The sequence below is a fragment of the Cryptomeria japonica genome, chromosome 9 (genome assembly GCF_030272615.1).
Source record: "Cryptomeria japonica chromosome 9, Sugi_1.0, whole genome shotgun sequence".
Taxonomy (NCBI): Eukaryota; Viridiplantae; Streptophyta; class Pinopsida; order Cupressales; family Cupressaceae; genus Cryptomeria; species Cryptomeria japonica.
The window spans coordinates 706,981,127-706,997,887 of NC_081413.1; positions in this window are offsets into that span (position 1 = coordinate 706,981,127).

The window sequence follows — 16,761 nt, forward strand, 5'->3', positions numbered from 1 at the left end:
GTTCAATCCATAAAAACAAACAACAAATATTTGAGAGGGAAAAGTATCATGAAATTGATGCGTTTAATGTCACTAGTGAAAATAAGAAAGAAAAGCACAAAATCAATAAGTTGTTCTAATACTAAATATAAATTTGTCGTTATACCAAAACCTACAATCAATAAACTTCCAAATCAAAATCTTCACCTAAACTTAGAATGATAATAAACCCACAAGATCAATTCTCAAAAATACATAGTTAGTCCAACATGTTCCTTTGAAAGTCAAAGGCAATTTGAGCAAAGCTTGTTCATATAACTTCCCTTCTTCACAGAACATGTTGAGAGTCGTTGAACTTTCCACTAAAGAAGGTCTACACTTTTCATCATGTCTAGTAGAATCGTTTCTTGCTTGCTCATATGTGTTATACACTCAGGCTTGACAACTTAAAAAAAATTTAGAGGTGAGTGTTGATAAGACTTATTAAAGTTTTAGTTCTTGTTTTTTGTCTAATAGAAATAAGATAGTTTAATTTAGTCTTTTCTCCATAATTGGCATCTTGCAAAGACATTTTCATGGTTCAAACCAGAAAATACTTCCCTGCACTTTCAATATGTTGGTATACTCAAGGCTTTGTTATACAACAAGCAACCGGTTGAAAGGCGATCTTCTTTGGTTGGGAGATTGAACATAGAAAATCTTGTCCTTCTTTCAGAAAACCAGTTGCTTTTGTTGGCGTGATTGCCCTTTAGTTTGTCTCCAAAATCCAACCATGGATGTGTTTTTCCTAATGGAATTACTACTCAAGTGATTGGAATCAATTACTTTGACAGACGAGTTGCAGTCCGGTGTGGAATCCCTCCTCCTCCCATGGATGTTGTACTGAAAGATCACATAAATCTTTTCAGTTTGATCAAAATCATTTTATTTAGAGAATATTACGTCCTTTGTGAAAAGTATGAGTATCTCATCATTCTATTTTCAACATTCTAATTTTGAGTAATTGTAAATTACAATTAAGAAGATAAAATAATAAGCTAACTCTATCAACCACCAAAATCATGTAAGCTCTAATTTTTTTCCCTTCTAATTTAAATAAATATCTAATTATCATCTATATAATCATACTTAACAGTTAATATATTTAAAATTTATATCGAAGTTAGTTTACTTAACACTATTTTTTTTTAAGAGTATATATGTTGGCAAATGTACACTCCAAAGAGAAATTGTAGGTGATTGAAGGTTTTGTCCTTGATGGCAACCTTGCAATCATATGATACCGACAAGACAGGATATCGGCAACGACAAACTCTACACCGGCACACAGAACACCGGCAGTGAAAGGAAGGATACCAACACCCTGGCCGACAGGAATTTTGTTTGAAATGTATTTTGTAATTAATTGTAAAATCATTGCAAACTAACATGGCGAGTTGTAATATGACTCATATATGTATGAGATCATTTTGTAATAGGAAATATGTAAGATAGGATGCGAGATAAGCACACCTAATATGCAAATTATAGGTTAAGGGTTTATGTATGTAGCAGAGCTTAAACCGGTACTGGATCTGGCATAACAGATGCTAATCTGAAGCAGTACAAGACATTGGATTAATATAATCCATTTTGTAAGTCAGTGTGACTTCTTTTGTAATTGAGTAGTGAGCTCTAGGCACTTGGCCTTCCTACATGTGCAGGCCCCTATTGTAAGAGTAATATTCCCTTATTGGCCAGTAAGCGAATATTGTGGGTCACAAATCCCACCGAGGTTTTTCCCACAGCGGGTTTCCTCGTTAAAATACCATGTTATGGTGTGCTTCTCATGTGGTTGTTGTTATTCTTGTTTACTGCATTATTTCTTGTTTACTGATACATAGTTTTAATATGCTTTTCATGTTTTAAGTCAAGTAAATTTATAAATCGGTTAGATACTGATTCACCGCCCCCCCCCCCCCTCTCAGTATCTTTGAGAATCCTAACAATTGGTATCAGAGCTTGGTCGTCTATTTTCAGAAGCCTAACAGCTTGAGGAAGATCTTGTCACCGGTAGAGATGGAAAACTTGAGAGAACGATTGAAAACAGCTCTTTCAGACTATGACGCAAAAAAGGTGAAGAATATCAAACTTGAAGATAATCTAAAGTTACTCGGGATATCATTCAAGCACTTCAAGAAAATCTTACCATTGCAAGAAATAAGAGAAGAGAACTTTGTGAAAAGATGCGTAATGAGAATGATGAAAAGGAAACTCTTAATAATCTGGTCAACAAGCTAAGACAAGAGATCAGTACAACACAGAATGAGATGCAAGATATGACTATGAGATTTTGTAAAGAAATTGAAGATAGAAAGAAGAATGAAGAAGACTTGGTCAGAAGACTAAATGATGTTGGAAATGAAAACACAAGACTTAGTCATGAAAATGATATGTTGAAGATAGATCTAATGCACACACAAAATGACAGAACTGAACTCATAAGACAGAAAGGAATCTTGGAAAGTGAACTAACTGCTACAAATCATCACAAGGAAAAATTCAAGAAAAGTTCAGAAGAACTTGGTGACATGCTGAAAAATCATAAACCTAATGGTGATACAAATGGCCTTGGCTTTGAAGTTGGTGAAAGCTCTGGTACTGCAAACAATCATGATCATAGCAAACCGGTAAGACAACCTACTGCTTACAAGTTTAATGGTAAATGCTTTAACTGTAACAAGTATGGTCATAGAGCAAATTAGTGTAGATCTAGAAATTATCAGAACACTAATACACCCACCGGTCAATGTTCTAAATGCAACAAAGTTGGTCATAATTCAAAAAATTGTAGAATGAATGTGAAATGTTATGTTTGTGGAAGATTTGGGCACTTATCTAATCAATGCAGAACACATACTGACATAGGATATGGAAAAGCTATTCAAAAGAACAATGTGACTTGTTATGCATGTAACAAGATTGGACATATTGCTAAATTTTGTAGAAGTAAAGCATCACTGGCAAATAACAAAGGTCCTAGTTTGAAAGGTAAAGAAAAAGTTGAAGAGGTAAAGCAAGAATTCTCAAAACAATGGATCAGAAAGTCACATCAGAATGTTGATGTAATTACTCCTCCATTGGCATAACAGAGTAACGCTCCACCGGTAGGAGACTCTTCATCTAACTGAAGAAAATTCTTTTGGGGGTTTAGCAACGAAATGAAAAACATGCTATTATTCTCTCAGTTGATGGTGAGAAATTGAAATTACTTCTATACCGGCAGATGACTTAAGCTGTGACTTAACCGACAAGCATTAAATGTGGTAGTTGGCAAAAATAACATTATAAAGCAAGTGTTTTGGCTCCTTTTTCATTCACTGAGCATTCAAATCTTCGAGAGCACGAAAATTCCTGAGCGAAGGTACTCCAAGCAAAGAAGTGAAGCAATCCATCAAAGCATTCATCCTTAAAGCAGATTGAGGTATTTATAGCTATGGCATCTTCATCCACTCCTGAATTTATTACAAACCCTATTGTTGTTGTTGAAGTTGTTAAGCGACCTATACCCGTTTTCAGCTAATTCTCAAAATTTCTAAGAAAGATGATAGCATAGGTGCATTCTCTCAAATCCCTAAAGGAGTAGTATATGTTGAAGACCCTATAATGTATATACATTGTCATATTGATGAACTAGGTGATGATGAAATTAAAAATATGTATGAGACTGTAATCTGTGATGAATCCGGAAATGTCAAACCTAAACATAAGATAGTAGAAACCCTAGGTTTCACTAAAATACTTAGTATCCTGGATTTCCCCAAGGATATCATAAGGATTGTGTTAAGCAGAGTACATGGTGAATTCTTTTGGTTAGACTCTATTCATAAAATCACAAAAGAAGCAGTAAAAGTTGTAACGGGGTTACCCTCCACCGGCAACAAACCTGACAAAACTAACAAGGTCTCAAATGACTTAGTGACAAACCTAACCGGTGCAACATTTGATAAGAGATCTCTAAGGGTAAACAATGTGAAGGATACAAATATCAGATTTATCAGTATGATCTTAGGCTATAAGGCTACACATGCAAATAGGTTAAACTCAGTTTCTAGCCTATGTATTAAGAGTGCCTATGATATGGTAAATGATAATGCAAGAATAGACATACGTGAATGGCTCAAAGATGAGTTGATAGACAATTTGGGTAAGATCAAAAGAGACAAGAAAGGGACATTCAGATTTGGAAACTTACTTGTTTATCTGATGCTATACATAACCAAACAAGTACCCAGTATTGGTGCTAGAGATTTTGGATTTGATATACCGGTAGGAAAACAACTATCAGAACTATTAAATAATATGGGAGAGAACAGGGAGAAAAACATAAATGAGCATTTTCAAGCATTTAAGGCTCGAATGAAGAACAGAGTAAGACTATCACAAGCTATCATGGATAAGTATCAAAAGGAAATCTGTTTTGTGATCCCTAGAACCGTCTGGGTAACTGAAATGGGCTATGAGATAGATGATAACATCATAGAAACTTATGCAAAAACCCTCCTTCAAGCTCTTAAGGAACTGGAAGAGAAAGTATTTGGTAGTGCAGAAACAATTGAGAGCACTATACAATCAAGGAAAAGAGTTAAGAAGGTAGAAGCAACCGTTAGAAAAGGAACCCGACAGGCTGTCACGAATTGTTTTATTTAATATTGTACAAATTAAAGATGTAATGTGATTTTGAAATTCAAATAGATTAGATCTTTCATAATCTATTATGAAGAAATATAATATGCTTCTTACTCCTACAAATGATAAGAAATTCGATATTCTTTTGGGGTTTGTCATTGCTGATAAAATTTTGAGTGTAAGTAATGCAGGATGAGGTGAAGGAGGTCGAAGGCGAGAACACGAATCAGGTAGAATTGCTTTAACTAAACGACTTCGATAGAAAAGGGAATCTTTCACACACCACATTAGATTTTATATTTTGCATCTTGAAAGTGTGGATGATTTAAATGATCTTAATTGAGTGTTTGTTCAAACTAAAATGATGAAATTTGAATAAGTAGTAGATTAATTTAAATGTTTATATAGGTGCATTAATTGCATGATGTGAGTAGTGTTTGAAATAAATATAAGTTGTCTTGAGTAATTGTGAAATAGTATGTTAAAAGAGATAAATATGTCGAAAATGAATACCGACCTTAGGTTTTTATGTCCTTGTTCAAGTAGGTAAATATATGAAAAAGAGTACTTACAAGTTTAAATTTCGTAAATATTGAATAATGTATTTATTTATGGAATTAAACTAAGTAAATAAAAACCCGATATATATATATATATATAATTAAAGAAAAATCAATTATAAATTAATAAAACATACCATATTATATATCCTTTTATTAAAAACAAGTTTATTGTTTAAAATTAATAAAAAGAAAAAGAGAGAGTCATTATAAATAAATTATAAAGTAAACCATATAACATTATTCCTTTATTAAACATGTTAATAAAACATACCGTATTTTAATATATATTAATCATATTAATGAAAGGTGGCAGGTTATAAAGGAGGTCGACCAATGCAAGAGCTGCTTGGTCGGTGTAGACTCCTCCACCATGATGGCCGCTTTGGTAGGATAAGTTATAATCTTCCTCCATGCATGGTAGAACCCCCTTCCACCCTCGGTGAGTGCTAGCAAATCTCTAAACGCGTGGTAGTCTTCCTCCACGCATGGTAGTCTCCTCCTCCCACGGTGATTGCTGTTAAGAGCTTTAAAACCAGTCTTCCTCCATCCTTGGTGGCTGCTAACAGAGCTTTAAACACATGTTAACGTGGAGGCAAGGCTGTTTAGAAGGCGTAGTTTAAGGAGAGACCACCGCCTACCACCACTTCCACTATCAAACATAAAGCAACGTGTAAAATAGTCTCCTTCCATCCGGTGGTCGCTGTCAAAGCAATACACAACACGATGGAAACTTAAAACTCTCTCTCACGACTTGGCATGCAACATTCTTGCGGTAGTCGATAGATTTCATGCATAGAGAATATAGTTGCAACCGCAATAGTGGAACAATTAATATAACCCAGAGGATAGCAGAAAACTTAGCAGCAAATTTGAATAAATAGACGTAGGCACCCTCTCACAATGACATTCTTTTCTCACACGAAGTTAGAAGGTCGAAATTCTTGAAGGGAGAGTTAGAAAGATTAGTTTGATAGAGAGTTAGATTAGTTTGAGAGTTAGAAAGATTAGTTTGATAGAGAGTTAGATTAGTTTGAGAGTTAGAAAGATTAGTTTGATAGAGAGTTAGATTAGTTTGAGAGTTAGAAAGATTAGTTTGATAGAAAGATTTGTTGGATAGATAAGAAGATTAGTTGATAGATAAGAAGAACAGTTGGAGAGAAAAAAAAAAAGACATACGATCAAGGAGTCGAAGCATTTGACAAAGAACGTCAAGGTCGAAAGCTCAAAATCCATTCTAACATTATCCAAGAGGTTAGCATCTTTCGTTTTTCATTTTGTTTTACTTTATTCGTTAAATTTGATATAAAATGTGTTAAAAAGGAAGTTAAGATAATAGATAAGTATGTCCAATTGGTCATCAATTAGTAATATTGTATTTGGGATGCTTTTTAAACCATTATGGAAATAAAGAAAAGAGTTGAAGAGAAAAGAGGTAGTTAATATCGTACTTTGCACAGAAATATTTAGTTTTAATTCTACTTTATTTTTTTATTTTTTTTGAATGTGTTTACGTACTTTTGTTAACATATGAGATTACTCTCATACATGTTTAACACCTTCTATTTTATGTACTTTATTTTAGACGAAAGATTGATTTTTCGATTATTGCTTATAAAAGGGTTATTATCATTTTTTTTTTTTTTGAAAGATTGTCTTCGAAAGATAGATTAGACAAGTAATGATTAGTAATCGACAAAATTGATATCTCTATTTTTATTTTTAAAGAAAGATTGTATTCTGAAAAGAATTTGTGTTTGTGGGAATCAAGCTAGGGTTAAGCTTGAGATGGAAAAATTTACCTTTCGGGACGGGTGCCGAATGTGGATGCTTTAGAGAGAATAGTTGCTTTTTCCAACTATTATTTTGCTGTGCATAGCATATACTCGGCCGAGTTATTGTTAGAATTTTTCCGTAGAAAAAGATGGAAATTCATTATTTATACTCTCTACAACATCCTAGTATGATAGCGAATGCTTGTTTCTTAGAATGAAGTAGGAAAAATGAAAATGCATATATCATCTAGGCATGCACTAGATTCCCTCTTGCTTTCGAATTCTTTGGTTAAACCAATTCGTGCAGGGTCGGGTATTCTTGATTGACCAAGAATTCCGGGGAAGCGTAAGCTTCAAGGTTGGGCGGAAAAAGCGCCTGACTCTTGTTCTCGTCTGCGTTCGAAAGATAGAAGGAAGCGACTCAGACTGAAGATCGACGGATGTATCTTCTTGTATAATCTTAAGGCTAAATTGAAAGCCTAAGTAGAAAATCTGAATTTCTTTATATTGGATATTGTATTATTCATGAGCATTAATATGATATATTCGATGTTTGCATATATTTTGTATAAAATAGGCTTAGAGATTGAAATTTTAAGTTTATTTATGAATAAAGCGTAGTTTAGGGTTAGATCCCAAACTGACGTCTTTACATTTTGGTATCAGAGCCAGGTTTTATAACACTAGGACCTATATGAGTCACTTCGCTAAGATAAATCTGGAAATTAATAGCTTTATGTTTTTCAGAAATGGTTCGCACCAAGCAAACAGCCAGAAAGTCGGTAGGAGGATTTGCCCAGTACCTGAGGGTTAAAAAGGATCCTCAATCACCTGCTAAGCTGATTTTGGATGATGCTCCTTTGGAAGCAAAACCAGTTCTGGAAAAGAATATTGTAATAGGAAAGGACACTACAGAATGTCATACTGAGAAGAATATCCCTAAAAAAGAGAAGGAGCCTGAGTTGGAGTATTCACCTATTAGGCCCATAGTGATAAGTTTTGAGGAATCTGAGGGCTACACCCCTCTAAGTGAGATTGAATCGGATGGATATACCCCATTAAGTCCGAATGAGTCGGAAGAATCCACTTCCTTGACTCCTCTCAATAAGTGATGTAACGTGTTACAACACTTCAATAAAATGTCTTTCCTTCTACTATAAGAATAAGGATGTAATCCATTCTACTATAAAATAAAGATGTATTCTCATCTTCTATTATCAATAAAGATGTCTCCTATACTATTTTAAGTTAAAATTGTGTATTCCTTAATGATATCTATATATATATATACTTGGAACCTAACTTATATAGTAAACAGGAAAGAAGTAGAATGAAATTATTTGATATTGTTATGTTTTAAATTGTTTTCTTAATTATTCTATAGGAGTATTAAACTCTCTAGTTGCTTTATAAGGCTAAAGGTTAGGGAATATTATAAAAGTTACGAAAGATTGGTGCTAGGATAGATCTTTAGTTTTCATATTGGAAAAATTCTCTAGGGATGGGGATAATCAATTTTCTTTTAGGTTTCCTAAACATCTAATGTGCTATTTTGTTGCATCTTTAGATGATTTGGAGAATTTGATAGAATTTTTAATCTCTATTATGTGCACTTCTATTTTTTTTTGAAATTTGGATGATTGCAGTTTTTCTTTTTTTAGAAATCCTAATAGGAAAGATGTAACATAACAAATATGTCTCTTATCGCTGAGAATTATCAATATCTCCCTGTTGCAGAATTAATATCTAGAAATGGCCTCAAGAACCACAAGGGCAGGGTCAAGTAATGGGAACGAAAGGTTCGATCAAATTCTTGATCTGCTCAATCAGCAAAGTGCAAGGATGAATAATCTCGAACAAGAGGTTCGAAGGGTCGGAGAAGTCCGACAGGAAGCACCAAGGGTTGAGGAGCAACCCGACAACCAAGCCAGAATAGAGGAAGAGCTGGCAAAGGATTTAAAAAGGATAGCCCCGCCAAAGTTTGATGGAAAAACAATTGGCGATGGTGCAGAGGCATGGATCATTGAAATGGAGAAATATTTTGGTCTCTGCAATATGTCAAATGAAACCAAGGCAGTTTGGGCTGCTTATCAGTTGTCTGGTGAAGCTGCTACTTGGTGGGAAAATGAAAAGTCAGAAAGGAAACTACAACCAGGAGAGATCACTTGGGATTTGTTTTTACAATCCTTCAGGAAAAGATGGCTTCCACAATTATTCTTCGACAAGAAGATGACAGAATTTCAAAACCTTACTCAAGGTAGTATGTCGGTAACACAGTACTGGGAGAAATTTACTAATCTCCTTAAGTACGTTCCGCAATACCAGATGGATGAAAGGTTCCGCATTCGGAAGTTCATTTTGGGATTAAGAACCCATATAGGAGCGGAGGTGGACATCCATAACCCATTAACCATGGAGGAGGTATTTGAAAAGGCGACTAAGCAAGAGCAGAAGTTACAACAGTTGGGGAACCTCCGAAAGAATGAGAACAACCGACCAAATTTTGGAAATAGAAATTTCCAAAGGAATCACAATGGAAACAATCGGCAGATAAGAAATCTTAAGAGGGGACCCAACACCCAGGAGAAAGGAAAAGCAAATCAGTATGGAAATAAGAAGGAAAACTATAACACCAATGCTCGACAAAACATGGATAGAGGAAGGTCAGGTGGCCATCCTGGTCCTAGGGATGGGTGTTATAATTGTGGAGGAAATCATTACGCCTCCAATTGTCCACAACGTACACCAGCACAAAGAGGATCATATCAGCAAGGAGCCCCTCAACATCAGATTCACGCTGTTGTCGACAACCGTCAAGCTGAATTCCAAGCCGCACCTATCCAGATCACGGGTAAGCTTTTTGGACAAACAGTTTCTATTTTAATAGATACGGGAGCTACTGAATGTTTTGTTGATCCACAAGTAGTTTCTAGAATATCTGTTAAACCTGGTTATATTTCAAATTCATGGATGGTTCAGTATGGAAATCGAGCAGAAAAGAGGGTAGATACTTGTCTATTTTGCAGTGAATTAGAACTTCCTAGTTTCCAAACCCAAGTTAACCTTTATGTTGCACCACTAGGATCATATGATGTGATCTTAGGTATTAATTGGTTGACTGATCATAAAGCCATAGTGAACTGTGAAGATAAGGTCATTAGTTGCATGGATGATTTTGGGAATTCCGTTGAAATTATCGGATCTCAAAGTCCTCTTGAATTAAGATACATTACAGCAATGCAACTCAAAAAGGCCCAAAGAAAAGGATGTTCCATCATTGCCATCATGGTTAATGATTTGAATAATGTAGAAAAAGGTCCTACAGATTATCCAGTCCTTGCAGAGTTTTTAGATGTCTTTCCAGAAGATCTTACCAAGTTACCACCTAAGAGGGAGTTCGATTTTTCTATAGAACTCTTACCTGGAACGGAGCCACAATCTAAGGCTCCATATAGAATGACAACGACAGAACTGTATGAGCTTAAGGCTCAATTGCAAGAATTGCTTAGGCAAGGTTTTATTAGACCAAGCGTATCCCCGTGGGGTGCACCAGTGATCTTTGTCAAGAAGAAAGATGGTACTTTAAGGTTATGCATTGATTATAGGATGTTGAATAAAGTAACCATCAAAAACAGATATCCTCTACCCAGGATAGATGAATTATTTGATCAAATGAAAGGTGCATCTGTATTCTCCAAGATCGATCTTCTATCCGGATATCATCAGTTAAGGATTAAGGATGAAGATATTCCTAAAACTGCATTCCGAACAAGATATGGGCACTATGAATTCACAGTTGTACCATTTGGTTTAACTAATGCCCCAGCAGCATTCATGAACCTCATGAATAGTATTTTCAGAGAATACTTGGATGACTTTGTTTTAATCTTCATTGATGACATATTGATCTATTCTAAGAATGAAGAAGAACATAAGAAGCACCTGAGGATAGTTTTGCAACGATTGAGAGATCGTAAACTTTATGGAAAATTCTCTAAGTGTGCCTTCTTTCAGGAAAAGGTGCAATACTTAGGTCATGTCATATCCGCCAAAGGAATTTCAGTTGATCCTGCAAAGATAGAAGCAATAGTAGATTGGCCAACGCCCCAGAATGTTTCAGAAGTTCGAAGTTTTATGGGACTTGCAGGATATTATAGAAAATACGTGGAAGGATTTTCTAGGATAGCGGCACCAATTACCTCACTTCAGAAAAAGGAGAAAAGGTTTGAATGGACTGAGAAATGTGAGGAATCATTTCAACTCCTGAAGCAGAAATTGACAACAGCACCAGTTCTAACAATACCCGATCCCAATGGACATTTTGTAGTAATTACAGATGCCTCGGGTGAAGGTGTGGGAGCAGTATTGATGCAAGAAGGAAAGGTGGTTGCATATGAATCACGAAAGCTAAAGCAATATGAGATGAATTATGCTCCACATGATTTAGAACTACTAGCTATTGTGCATGCATTGCAAATGTGGAGGCATTACCTTTTAGGGAAACCTTTTGAGCTTAAAACGGATCATTTAGGATTGAAGTATATTTTTACACAACCTAATCTAAATGCAAGACAGAGAAGGTGGCTTGAATTTCTAAGTGAATATGAATTTGGTATTGAATATATCCAAGGGAAGGAAAATAGAGTAGCTGATGCTCTCAGCAGAAGAAGACACCTATCTGCAATGGTCACAACAAGGACAAATTTGAAGCAACAAGTGTTGCAGAATCTCTCCGAAGATGAACATTATATAAGAGTTAAACAAGCCTTAGAAAGAGACTCTTCAGACCATCGCTATGATGGATATGAGATAGAACCTGAAGGTATTTTGAGATATCAAGGAAGGATGTATATACCAGAAGGAGGAGAGTTGAGGAAATTGATTTTACATGAGATGCACAATACACCTTATTCAGGACACCCTGGAATAACAAAGATGGTAGCCGATTTGAAAACATTGTATTTCTGGCCTAAACTCCGGAAAGAAGTGGTTGAATATGTAGCACAATGTCTGGAATGTCAAAGAGTAAAAGCTGAACATGTTCATCCAGCAGGACTTCTATTTCAACATGTTATACCAGAATACAAGTGGCAGGTAATCAGTATGGATTTCATCCAAGGATTACCGATGAGTAAGAATAAGCATGACACTATCTTAGTAGTAGTGGACAAGTTGACTAAAGTTTCACATTTCATACCTGGTAATCTAAAAGATGGATCATTTGTTCTTGCCAAGAAATTTGTGCAAGAAATTTTTCGATTACATGGAGTTCCAGAAACTATTATATCTGATAGGGATACCAGGATGACTTCAAGATTTTGGACAACATTGAATGCAGCATTGGGAACAAGGCTGAATTTTAGCTCAGCATATCATCCTCAAACTGACGACCAAACAGAAAGGGTTAATCAGGTAGTGGAGGATCTTTTAAGAATGTATTGCATGGATCAGCAGTACAAATGGGAGGAGTGCTTGCCCTTAGTTGAATTTGCTTATAACAACTCCTTTCATGCATCATTAGGTATGGCACCTTTTGAAGCACTCTATGGACGAAAATGTCGCACACCTATCAGTTGGGATAGACTAGAAGATAGGATCATTATTGGTCCAGATTTACTTAAGGAAATGGATGAGCAGATGGTGTTGATTAAGAGTAGATTAAAGGAAGCAGTTGACCGACAAAAGAGTTATGCAGACCGAAATAGAACTTTTAGACAATTCGCTGCAGGAGATAAAGTCTTTTTGAGAGTCAAACCTCATAAGAGCTCTATCTCGTTTGGAAAATCATCAAAATTGGCTCCAAGATATGTGGGACCCTTTGATGTACTGGAAGTTATCAATCCAGTTGCTTATAGATTAGCTTTACCCCCTGCTCTAGCTGGAATCCATAATGTGTTTCATGTGTCTTTATTGAAACCTTACAATGCTGATGCATCTCATATTCTTAATTGGCAATCCTTACAGGTTCAGGATCCAGGGGTGGTGCTAGTGGAGCCCATCCGAATCCTTGATCAGCGTAGTGTGAAGCTACGTAGTAGAGATTTCATTCAGTATAAGGTCCAGTGGGACCAATATTCTGAGGATAGTGCTACATGGGAGGATGCTGAGACGATTGACCGTCATTTTCCTCATTTGCTTTCTTAGGAAATAACTGCTGTTTAATTATGGATATTTTGAAACAATTATTATTTTATGATGTAAACTTGGATAGCCTATGTGCTCTTGGTATTATTATTTGAATTTGAGGTAAAGATTGACATTTTTGTGAGATATTATGGTTTTGGTGAATATTGAGGAGTGGCAAGACACCGAGACGATGTCTCTTCCAAGAGGGGAAGGATGTCACGAATTGTTTTATTTAATATTGTGCAAATTAAAGATGTAATGTGATTTTGAAATTCAAATAGATTAGATCTTTCATAATCTATTATGAAGAAATATAATATGCTTCTTACTCCTACAAATGATAAGAAATTCGATATTCTTTTGGGGTTTGTCATTGCTGATAAAATTTTGAGTGTAAGTAATGCAGAATGAGGTGAAGGAGGTCGAAGGCGAGAACACGAATCAGGTAGAATTGCTTTAACTAAACGACTTCGATAGAAAAGGGAATCTTTCACACACCACATTAGATTTTATATTTTGCATCTTGAAAGTGTGGATGATTTAAATGATCTTAATTGAGTGTTTGTTCAAACTAAAATGATGAAATTTGAATAAGTAGTAGATTAATTTAAATGTTTATATAGGTGCATTAATTGCATGATGTGAGTAGTGTTTGAAATAAATATAAGTTGTCTTGAGTAATTGTGAAATAGTATGTTAAAAGAGATAAATATGTCGAAAATGAATACCGACCTTAGGTTTTTATGTCCTTGTTCAAGTAGGTAAATATATGAAAAAGAGTACTTACAAGTTTAAATTTCGTAAATATTGAATAATGTATTTATTTATGGAATTAAACTAAGTAAATAAAAACCCGATATATATATATATATATAATTAAAGAAAAATCAATTATAAATTAATAAAACATACCATATTATATATCCTTTTATTAAAAACAAGTTTATTGTTTAAAATTAATAAAAAGAAAAAGAGAGAGTCATTATAAATAAATTATAAAGTAAACCATATAACATTATTCCTTTATTAAACATGTTAATAAAACATACCGTATTTTAATATATATTAATCATATTAATGAAAGGTGGCAGGTTATAAAGGAGGTCGACCAATGCAAGAGCTGCTTGGTCGGTGTAGACTCCTCCACCATGATGGCCGCTTTGGTAGGATAAGTTATAATCTTCCTCCATGCATGGTAGAACCCCCTTCCACCCTCGGTGAGTGCTAGCAAATCTCTAAACGCGTGGTAGTCTTCCTCCACGCATGGTAGTCTCCTCCTCCCACGGTGATTGCTGTTAAGAGCTTTAAAACCAGTCTTCCTCCATCCTCGGTGGCTGCTAACAGAGCTTTAAACACATGTTAACGTGGAGGCAAGGCTGTTTAGAAGGCGTAGTTTAAGGAGAGACCACCGCCTACCACCACTTCCACTATCAAACATAAAGCAACGTGTAAAACAGTCTCCTTCCATCCGGTGGTCGCTGTCAAAGCAATACACAACACGATGGAAACTTAAAACTCTCTCTCACGACTTGGCATGCAACATTCCTGCGGTAGTCGACAGATTTCATGCATAGAGAATATAGTTGCAACCGCAATAGTGGAACAATTAATATAACCCAGAGGATAGCAGAAAACTTAGCAGCAAATTTGAATAAATAGACGTAGGCACCCTCTCACAATGACATTCTTTTCTCACACGAAGTTAGAAGGTCGAAATTCTTGAAGGGAGAGTTAGAAAGATTAGTTTGATAGAGAGTTAGATTAGTTTGAGAGTTAGAAAGATTAGTTTGATAGAGAGTTAGATTAGTTTGAGAGTTAGAAAGATTAGTTTGATAGAGAGTTAGATTAGTTTGAGAGTTAGAAAGATTAGTTTGATAGAAAGATTTGTTGGATAGATAAGAAGATTAGTTGATAGATAAGAAGAACAGTTGGAGAGAAAAAAAAAAAAAGACATACGATCAAGGAGTCGAAGCATTTGACAAAGAACGTCAAGGTCGAAAGCTCAAAATCCATTCTAACATTATCCAAGAGGTTAGCATCTTTCGTTTTTCATTTTGTTTTACTTTATTCGTTAAATTTGATATAAAATGTGTTAAAAAGGAAGTTAAGATAATAGATAAGTATGTCCAATTGGTCATCAATTAGTAATATTGTATTTGGGATGCTTTTTAAACCATTATGGAAATAAAGAAAGGAGTTGAAGAGAAAAGAGGTAGTTAATATCGTACTTTGCACAGAAATATTTAGTTTTAATTCTACTTTATTTTTTATTTTTTTTTGAATGTGTTTACGTACTTTTGTTAACATATGAGATTACTCTCATACATGTTTAACACCTTCTATTTTATGTACTTTATTTTAGACGAAAGATTGATTTTTCGATTATTGCTTATAAAAGGGTTATTATCATTTTATTTTATTTTGAAAGATTGTCTTCGAAAGATAGATTAGACAAGTAATGATTAGTAATCGACAAAATTGATATCTCTATTTTTATTTTTAAAGAAAGATTGTATTCTGAAAAGAATTTGTGTTTGTGGGAATCAAGCTAGGGTTAAGCTTGAGATGGAAAAATTTACCTTTCGGGACGGGTGCCGAATGTGGATGCTTTAGAGAGAATAGTTGCTTTTTCCAACTATTATTTTGCTGTGCATAGCATATACTCGGCCGAGTTATTGTTAGAATTTTTCCGTAGAAAAAGATGGAAATTCATTATTTATACTCTCTACCACATCCTAGTATGATAGCGAATGCTTGTTTCTTAGAATGAAGTAGGAAAAATGAAAATGCATATATCATCTAGGCATGCACCAGATTCCCTCTTGCTTTCGAACTCTTTGGTTAAACCAATTCGTGCAGGGTCGGGTATTCTTGATTGACCAAGAATTCCAGGGAAGCGTAAGCTTCAAGGTTGGGCGGAAAAAGCGCCTGACTCTTGTTCTCGTCTGCGTTCGAAAGATAGAAGGAAGCGACTCAGACTGAAGATCGACGGATGTATCTTCTTGTATAATCTTAAGGCTAAATTGAAAGCCTAAGTAGAAAATCTGAATTTCTTTATATTGGATATTGTATTATTCATGAGCATTAATATGATATATTCGATGTTTGCATATATTTTGTATAAAATAGGCTTAGAGATTGAAATTTTAAGTTTATTTATGAATAAAGCGTAGTTTAGGGTTAGATCCCAAACTGACGTCTTTACACAGGCAAAGGAAATCAAGGAAGATGTGCTAAAACAAACTGGTATAACTGAAAGTGAGTTGGAAGCACTTCAACCAGAAACTCACCTTTCACCGATTGGATCTTCTTCAGAAAGTGACATACCTGTTGTATTCAAGAGAGTTGAGAGGAAAAGAAAACCTTAACCGACACCTTCTCCTAAACCAAAAAGGACAAGACAGAAGCAACAGGCAGTAAGGCCTCCGGCAAAGAAGATGAATCCTAAGAAGAAAGTGAAACAAACTATTGCCCCTATTAACAAACTTCTTAGCGAAATTAGAGAGGATGGTACAATACACTATCAGATGATGATAAGGAAAGTATAGAGAACAGTGTAATTCTACACTTAGATATATACAAGAAATTTTTGATGCAAATTGTTGATGAAATTCCAAATGACTTGTATAGGAGATTAGAAGCTAGAAGATTAT